Source organism: Bison bison, unplaced genomic scaffold (assembly GCF_000754665.1).
Source record: "Bison bison bison isolate TAMUID 2011002044 unplaced genomic scaffold, Bison_UMD1.0 scf7180017864274, whole genome shotgun sequence".
NCBI lineage: Eukaryota > Metazoa > Chordata > Mammalia > Artiodactyla > Bovidae > Bison > Bison bison.
In genome coordinates, this window is record NW_011494846.1 from 3220473 (window position 1) to 3230564 (window position 10092).

Below are 10092 nucleotides of genomic sequence, written 5' to 3' on the forward strand. Positions count from 1 at the left end.
ATTAGTACAGATGCCAAATCTGAGGGCAATTTGGCAAGGTTTACCAAAATTAAAACTGCACATTCTTCTGATCCAACAATTCCACTGTAGCAATTTCTCCTCCAGAGAGCCTCGCTGACATAGAAAATGCTATTTATAGATAGTAATTCACTGCAGCATCGTGCCTAGTATAAAATGATTGGAAACAAGCAAAAGTCCATCAATGTGGGGCTGAAGTAATTAAGGCAAAACCCTTACAGTGGAATACTATTTAGGTATTAAAAGGAATGGGTTTCCCTGATGGCTCAGTGGTAAAGAATCCATCTGCAATGCAGGAGGCGTGGGTTTGATTCCTGGGTTGGGAAGATCCCCTGGAGGAGGGCATGACAACCCACTCCAGTATTCTTGCCTGGAGAATCTCACGGACAGGGGAGCCTGTCGGGCTACAGTCCATAGAGCTGCAGAGTCAGACAGGACAGAATAGACTGAGCGTGCACACACTAAAAAGAATAAGACTGCTCCCTATGTTGTGACAAGAAAGGTTTTTGAGGATACAGGCTTAAGTCAAAAAAGGTAGGAAAAAAAAAACACAGAACAGTGTGCACGGTGCAAATATTATGCTGAAAAAAACCTGTACCAGAACGTTCCTGGTGGTCCAGTGGTTAATAAGACTCTGTGCTTCCAAGGTAGCGGGGAACAGGTTCAATCCCTGGTCAGGGAACTAAGATCCCATATGCCATACAGCCTGGCCAAAAAAAATATATACATATTAAAAAACTCCATATTTTTTCTCCTATAGTTTACATAGTTATAAAATATCCCTTGGAGAAGGCAATGGCAACCCACTCCAGTACTCTTGCCTGGAAAATCCCACGGACTGAGGAGCCTGGTGGGCTGCCGTCTATGGGGTCGCACAGAGTCGGACACGACTGAAGCGACTTAGCAGCAGCAGCAGCAAAATATCCCTATATTTATATTGTGTTTATATTATGTATATTTGGATTTTCTATTTTCTTTATATTTTATAGTTATAACTTAGGTTTTATATTTTTAAAATATCCCTAAACAAACCCACAAGAAAATGGTAATGAAGCTTGCCACTAGGAGTGAATTTGGGTGACTTGAGAGACTTACTTTTCTTCTACCTCTTATTTTATCCTTTTGTACTTTTAGTGATTTAAAACAAATTAGTTAATTCTTTCAGTTAAAAGAAAATAAAGAGAAACAAATATGACAGATACTGAAATACAAAATGAATAAAATATTGTGGTCTAATTCTAGAAAACTCTGTTGGTTATTTTTAATATAGGTATATTCAAGAAAGAAATTAATAACTTAAAAAATCCCTCATAAGGGATCACCCGTCTGCAAAACAGATGCATTCAACTAAGCTTCCTATATGTGGGCCATTGGTGAGACCCCACCCTACTAACACACTCCTCTCCAGAGTGGGAGGACTCCCTCCAAGATCAAGGAGCTAATTCAGTCTTCATAATTCACTTAAACCTGAACTCTGCTGCAGCTGGAGACATGCCAACTAAACAGGTTTCTTTGGATTTATCCTCAGGACATAAAGAAAGAGACCAATTTTGCCTGTTTCTACTCACTGAACTGTTAGGTCTTCCATTGGCCATCAGCTGAATTAAGAAAAAACTAGCTGTAAAAACGTCTTGACAAACACTACAGTGAATTCATAAGAAGTTCCCTTAGGTGCTTGCTCTAAGAAGGGTGGAGGGGAGGAGGTGTGAAGAGGAGAGAGTGGAGATGTAGCCCCCCAACTCCCCTTTGAAGGGGTCCTGAGTGACCGGGAGGGACAGAGTGGTCCGTGGTGTTCAGTTCAGTTCAGTTGCTCAGTCATGTCAAACTCTTGGCGACCACACGGACTGCAGCATGCCAGGTCCCTGGTGATGGGTCAGCAAAAGGACAGGATTCTGGGCTCACACAAAACTTTTCATGTTAACCCTCTCACAGGCATTACAGCACATCTGTGTACTTTTAACCTCACCTGTCAAGCAGAACTTTTTGGATTCCCTTGAAGACACACATCTATCACGGCAAAAGAGATGGCAAGGCTTATTCAGCACCCCCATCCACCCTTATAACGTTCCCGAGCCATTACAGCCGTTTTCCATTGTCTGGTGGATAGAATGGAGGGCAGCGTCGCTGACTGGCCAACCCCAACTTTAGTTTAGTCAAAAATGTCAATGTCGTCTTTCACAGATGAGAACATAGCCCCTCTCCTTCCCTTCTCCTGTGTCCAGAGAGGAGAGAATGGGGGTGAGTGATTGGGGTGGCCTCAATGGCACCCCACTCCAGTACTCTTGCCTGGAAAATCCCATGGATGGAGGAGCCTGGTGGGCTGCAGTCCATGGGGTCGCTAGAGTCGGACACGACTGAGCGACTTCTCTTTCACTTCTCACTTTCATGCACTGGAGAAGGAAATGGCAACCCACTCCAGTGTTCTTGCCTGGAGAATCCCAGGGATGGGGGAGCCTGGTGGGAGGCCGTCTATGGGGTCGCACAGAGTCGGACATGACTGCAGCGACTTAGCAGCAGCAGCAGCAGCTACACAGCTTAGAGAAACTGCTGAAGAAATATAGTCAAAAGAATTTTGAGAAACATTCTATAAAATGCAGGCTTCCCAGCTAGCTAGCCTTCAGAAAAATTTCTCTGAATTCTTGATGTCTTGGTTATGTAGCACGTGGTAACATCTGATACTAGAGGCCAGATTCAATTGTGGATCTAAGATAAGCAGGGCCGGGACGATGCACAAAGCTCAAGGGAAAAGGGGAGAAGTGGAGGAATCATTGCAGGGCCCCTCATTCACGGAAAGCGGGAGACATGGTACGTTTTGAAGAGATAAGAAAAGTTAGGAACAGGTTGCATGGGGAAATGTGACAGTGCGTATGCTGGAGAAGAAACCATGGGGACCTGTCTCAAATGAAGAGCAAGGATCGACAGCTGGCCCAATCCACTGGGTGTGGGGACCTCTGGGCAGCTGTGTGAGTGGCGCGGATCACCCAGGGTTGGTGTTTGGAAAGGACTGTGTGACACTCAACTATTGGGAGACTATAGTTCAGTTCAGTCACTCAGTCGTCTCCGACTCTTTGCAACCCCATGGACCACAGCATGCCAGGCCTCCCTGTCCATCACCAACTCCCGGAGTCTACCCAAACTCATGTCCATTGAGTCGGTGATGCCATCCAACCATCTCATCCTCTGTTGTCTCCTTCTCCTCTTGCCTTAAATTTTTCCCAGCATCCGGGTCTTTTCAAACGAGTCAGCTCTTCGCATCAGGTAGCCAAAGTATTGGAGTTTCAGCTTCAACATCAGTCCTTCCAATGAACACCCAGGACTGATCTCCTTTAGGATGGACTGGTTGGATCTCCTTGCAGTCCAAGGGACTCCCAAGAGTCTTCTCCAACACCACAGTTGAAAAGCATCAATTCTTCACTGCTCAGCTTTCTTTATAGTCCAACTCTCACATCCATACATGACTACTGGGAAAACCACAGCCTTGACCAGACAGACCTTTGTTGGCAAAGTAATGTCTCTGCTTTTTAATATGCTGTCTAGGTTTGTCATAGCTTTTCTGCCAAGGAGTAAGCATCTTTTATTTTCATGGCTGCAGTCACCATCTGCAGAGATTTTGGAGCCCCCCAAAATAAAGTCAGCCACTGTTTCCACTGTTTCCCCATCTATTTGCCATGAAGTGATGGGACCGGATGCCATGATCTTAGTTTTCTGAATGTTGAGCTTTAAGCCAACTTTTTAGTGAACCTTTTAAACCATGGGCCGGGGAGGGAGAAAGTGAACCTGAACGCAGCTGAAACAGTGAGCGTGGTGGCTGGATGAAGAGGAGGGGAGGGAAAACAGGGGACCCTGTGACCAGAGAGGGGAATTGCAGAGTCTGAGATTTCAAGACATAGAAAGGTCCAAAGGCTACTGGTTCAAGGTGATACACAGGTCATAGGTGTGCCAGTGTCTGCAGGTGGCTCGAGTGAAGGAGAGATCAAATCCTAAGGTGAACAGACGGAGCAACGGGAGGGCAAAGGGTCAGAAGAGTCGGGCTCACCTGACCCCTGCCGGCACCAGGCTTCCATGACGCGCCCTCATCCAGACAGACAGGGGGATACTCCACAACCACTGTGTCAGGGGAACACAACTGCCCGCCCCAGGTCCAAGAGCAGGTGATGAAGAGTCTCGGAACCACGTTCCTCACTTTTCACAATCAAATCAGAGAAAGGCCCGTACATAGAAACAGAACTCTGTCAGACGAACAGGTGCATGACCTGGGTTAATATTATCCTGAGGGAGGCAACAGAGAGCAGTGCATTTAAGAGTAAAACAGTGGCCGGTTCAAGTTCCAGCTCCCCAACACTGACTGGCTGGACACTTCAGGCTTCATGGAGCCTCTTTAAACCTGACCCATCACCTCGGCGGGCTTCCCTGGTAGCTCAGACGGTAAAGAATCTGCCTGCAATGTGGGAGACCTGGCTCGATCCCTGGTGGTAAGATCCCCTGGAGGAAGGCATGGCAACCCACTCCAGTATTCCTGCCTGGAGAATCCCATGGACAGAGGAGCCTGGCAGGTTACAGTCCCTGAGGTCACAAAAGAGTCAGACATGAGTGAGCAAATAAGCACAGCACATCACATCGGTAAAGAAGAAATGCTGCAACATTTCCATGATGCTTAGATGAGAGGCTGGTGACGGGGACTATCTTCAACATCTTGTAATAAACTATAATGAAAAATAATCTGAAAAATTATAACTGAATTACTTTGTTATAAACCAGAAGCCATGACAAATCTAGACACTGTATTAAAAAGCAGAGATATCACTTTGCCAACAAAGGTTCACAGAGTCAAAGCTATGGTTTTTCCAGTGGTCATGTTGGACTATAAAGAAGGCTGAGCGCTGAAGAATTGATGCTTTTGAGCTGCGGTGTTGGAGAAGACTCTTGAGAGTCCCTTGGACTGCAAGGAGATCAAACTAGTCAATCCTAAAGGAAATCAGTCCTGACTATTCATTGGAAGGACGGATGTTGAAGGTGAAACTCTGATACGCTGGCCACCTAGTGAGAAGAGCCAATTCATTGGCAAAGATCCTGATTCTGGGAAAGATGGAAGGCAAAAGCAGAGCGAAGAGGCAGAGAATGAGATGGCTAGATAGCATCAGCGACTCAATGGACATGAATGTGAGCAAACTCTGGGAGAGAGCAGAGGACAGAGGAGACTGGAGTGCTGCAGTCCGTGCAGTGGCAGAGAGTCCAGCACGCCTTAGAGTCCAGCACGCCTTAGAGTCCAGCACGCCTTAGAGTCCAGCACGTCTTAGAGTCCAGCACGCCTTAGAGTCCAGCACACCTTAGCGAGCGAACAACGACGACAGATACCAGAAATTAACACAATGCAGTAAATCAACTATATTTCAATTATGTTTAAAAACAGCTTCAAAAAAGAAGAGATGCTAGGGGTTGGTGATTAGCAAAAGGTAACTGATGTTCTTACTCCTCTACAACAACGTTCTCAAGGAAAATTATTTTTAGGAGAGCGAGATGGGCAAGAAAAGAAGAAACAGAAGTGAAGCAAACTAACGTATGGAAGGGGAAAGAATCATTTACTCTCTGAATTCCTAACTGTTTAAAAGCAAGCTACCCAGAGAAACGAAAACATGGCCCCACAAAAGCTTGTTCAGGAATGTTCACAGCAGCATTATTCATGACGGCCAAAAAGCAGAAACAACTCAAGGCACCACCAACTCACGAATGGATAAACAAAACCTGGCCTCTCCACACAATGGCGTATCATTATCACAATAAGCACGGAACACTGATAACAAGCTTTTAACGTGGACGGACCTTAAAAACAACACGCTAAGTAGAAGGAGCCAGGCACGAAAGTCCACATAGCGCATGATTCCATTTATAGGAAACATCTACAACAGTCAAATCTATATGTAAAGAAAACAGATTCCTGGTTGCCAGGAGCTGGGGGCGAAGGGTCGCAGGAAAATGGGAACTGACTGCTAATGGATATAGGGTTCCTTTTGGGGCTGATGCAAATGTTCTAAAATGTATTGCGGTTAAAGATATGCACAGTTCTGTGAATGCAGTAAAAAGCACCGATTGTACAGTTTTAAAAAGAAGAACGTTAGCTACATGGTTCTGAAAGCGTCCCGCTTCCTCTCTCTGAATAAAGACTCTTGGTCTTCCCTGGGTGAGAGGCCCTGATGGGCAGAGCGTAGGAAAGGCTGCATTCCAGCAGTTCCCTTCCTTATGAATATCACGAGATATTGATCCTCCTCCTCCTCCGGAGACGTTCTCAGGTGGGTGCCAGGGAGGTTATTTCTCTTCTCCTTTCTCTGCTTCTTTCAATCTTGGCTAGTGCCTTCTGTTTCCCCAGGCGCACAGTGGGTAAAAATCAATCTCTGCTTGATCTTTCACAGGCAAAAGCTTTAAGGTGGACGGGCCTTTTATACACAGGAGTTTAAAGCTCCTGAAAAATACCGAGGCGGGTGCTCTGAAGCACTGGTTGTGGTTTCTCCACACCACGAGGACAGGGTCCTTAAAAGCAACGTTTCCTCCAAATGACTCCACTGAACATCATTTTCTTTGGGCAACAAATTGCAAAGAGAAAGTATTGAAAAACCATTCCCCACCGTGCATCTGAGGTTTGATTTACATGCTAATAACTGCCTAAAAAGTGGCCTCATAATATTATTGGTTCCAGGAAACCAAGCTTTTTCATAAGCGTCAACAGTGTTTTTAAGGGAACACTGATGTTAAAAAATCAGAAGGCTAATTTACTCATTTGCAACAATAATAATCACAACAATAACAATGATTATTATTATTATTATTATTAACACTTCCACATGACTCTGAGGGTCTCTGGTAATACTGGCTTTTGTCCGCACACAGAGAAGTGCCTTTATTATTTGAATGGTCCAGGAATCAAAGATGGAAGCATTGCTCAAAGAAGTCTCATGTAAACTGTCTTAAAACATACGCTTGATAGCACCTTTTTAAAGTCTCTTCATGTTTTGGCTTTAACGTTCATGGCTGAAGACGCAAAACAAATGATAAAGCATCATGTTTTATAACAAGTTCCTGTGGTCAATGGCATGTCAGTTGTAAAACATCAATTTCTACCGAGGCAAGCACATTAGGAAACTGTGAAGTCTCCCACTGAGCCCAATTTCCATGAAGAGGTGCCAACCGCATTATGTCTATATAATCTACAAACGCATCCAACTCCTATCGGAGCCGGAAACTTCAGGATTCTACCTGGTAGGGGATGGGCATAGGTGTCTAGAAAGAGACAAAAGGGATTTTTTATGACACTGGAAACTAAGAGAAATTTATATAAGATTTAATTTTATATAAGATTTAATAAGAATAAATCTACTATGTATCTCTAGGTATCTAGAAATCTGTAAAACTGGAGATGGTCATAAAACATAAACCCATTAAATTTAACGATTTATATTCTACATTCAGCATTCATGTTTCTGTATCCAGATATAAAAAGTACAACATTCTATTTTGCTTTTGCTTGGGTAAGGTTGAAACATTCAGATGGTACCATGTTTCCTGTGGGGTCTTAAAGAGGTGGGTCCAAGAGTTTCCCCTCTGTTGGCTTTTAGAACTCTTCAATTCCCCTAAACACCCACTTCAATATTGGAATAACTTCTAGCTACTCTTGTAACATTATCAGCAGCGTACTTACAGGAAAATATATGTCTTTTATATGTTTTGACAGTCAACGTTCAGTAAAAACCTAAGAGTATTTGATTTTAATGCCTCACTTTTATATAGTACTCCACTGTTCATAAAGTGCTTTCTTTCACAGTCATATGGGCTTCTTTGTACTAAACCTCAGCTTTCTGTCATTCAATTTCTATAAAATACTTTCAAAAGTATTAGTTAATTAATGAATATTTGGTGGTGGTTTAGGTACCAAATCGTGTCTGACTCTTGTGATCCCATGGACTGTAGTCCGCCAGGCTCCTCTGTCCATGGGATTCTCCAGGCAAGAATACTGGAGAGGGCTGCCATTCCCTTCTCCAGGTAATCTTCCAACCCAGGGATCTAACCTTTGTCTCCTGCATTGCACACATGTTCTTTACTGTGGAACCACATTTAACATAAAGTTAACCTGGAATCTATGAGGAGAATTCGGGGGACAGTGACTGCAACCTGGGGATAGCAGAAAGATCATGACATCAAAATTATTCTCATAGTTTCAACAGAAAAGAAAAACCATCAAGAGATACAATAAAGTATGCAAACTTAAAATTAAAAGAAAATGTTTCTTGCATGGGCTGCAGTATGGTTTTAAACAGAAGGGAGAGATCATTACATGTGACTGCTATTCACTAAACATTAACTACGCTAGCATCAGAATCTGAGCCTGCAAGTACCAGTCAGAGTAACAGCCGAAGCAGTTTCTTAACACTGCTGGGGTGCGTACATGTTCAAGGGTGGGAGGAACACAAAGTATTCTTTTTAATATGGAAGCACTTCACCCTGAAAATTGTAACTATGACAAGCTTACACAGTCCTCAGTTTTCTACCTCAGAGCAGAACAGCATCCCCAACATTTGTGATCATATTCTGTCAGCTGCTCTGCTAACAGTAGAAATTTTTACTTGTATATGGATAGCAAGTTCTCCAAGAAGAAGCATTTCTAAGATCAGCGTTCCACGATATTAGGAATATTTCTGTGCTCGTGTTACACACGCTACAGGTTAGAAATAAATGGGTTTGTAATCTCCAAATGAGCTCCATGGAGCAAATAACTGATTCATCAGATATTAGTGAAAGCAAATGTAAAAGCCAAGAATTATGTCTCTGTGTTGACAAACTGTAAACTGCTCAGAACTTTTATGTTAACAACGCATTTTGTAGCGATCTGTCAGATTTCTCCCTTTATGTGTGAAACACACATGCAAAAGAGAATTACAAACTTCAGAGTTCTTTAACCTTTACAAACCAACGCAGTAATTACATTGCAAGATATTTGACAGCCCAGGGTAATATGAGAAGCGAATTCCTTCCTCCCCACCCCCACTTCCTTTTACTAGCTCTCAATTTTTCTACAATTTAAAGACTGCCTGAGCAAAAGACTTTCATAGCCATGAATCCCACTAAAGATACATAGGGAGATAAAATCACTATTCCAATACACAGAATATTTAAGGCTCCTCCAAAGAAAATATTTCTCAACACATAAAGACAGTATTAAATTTTAAGAGGGAGGCTATCAACAAAATGAAGGCAGAGAAAAGTAAACATAAGTTAACTTGACAAGCTCATATGGATAAGGCACAGATAAATGTTATCTCTGGGTTACATGCCTCATACAGGCAGTCCTCAACTTATGAATGAGTTGTGTACAGAAAGTTCACTTCTAAGTCAGTTGTTTGCAATTCCAAACTCATTTTCTCAGAGAAATGATGTTATAAATAAGGCTTGATTTTGTAGAAAGGCAAACAAGATCTAGTAAGCCCATGCTGCTGCTGCTGCTGCTGCTGCTAAGTCGCATCAGTTGTGTCCGACTCTGTGCGACCCCATAGATGGCAGCCCACCAGGCTCCCCTGTCCCTGGGATTCTCCAGGCAAGAACACTGGAGTGGGTTGCCATTTCCTTCTCCAATGTATTAAAGTGAAAAGTGAAAGGGAAGTCACTCAGTCGTGTCCGACTCTTCGGGACCCCATGGACTGCAGCCCACCAGGCTCCTCCGTCCATGGGACTTTCCAGGCAAGAGTACTGGAGTGGGGTGCCATCTCCTTCTCCGAGTAAGCCCATACGGTAGACAAATTCTAGTATGGACAGTTCTCAAGCAAGTTGACTCTATGCTTCAATTGGATACCTTCACGAGCAGGATATCATCCTCTGCCCCCATCCTAGCCACACCCTGTGATGATATCCTGCTCGTGAAGGTATCCAATTGAAGCAGAGGCTGGTTTGTGTTCAACAAACCAGCTTCCCTGGCATATAGTTTGACATTTCCCAGTTTTAGTTGCAGTTAGGTATATCCATGGTACTAAATCCTGACCCAGGGAATGTGAAAGAGAACCACATGTCCACTAACAAACCTCCAGTGAGAAG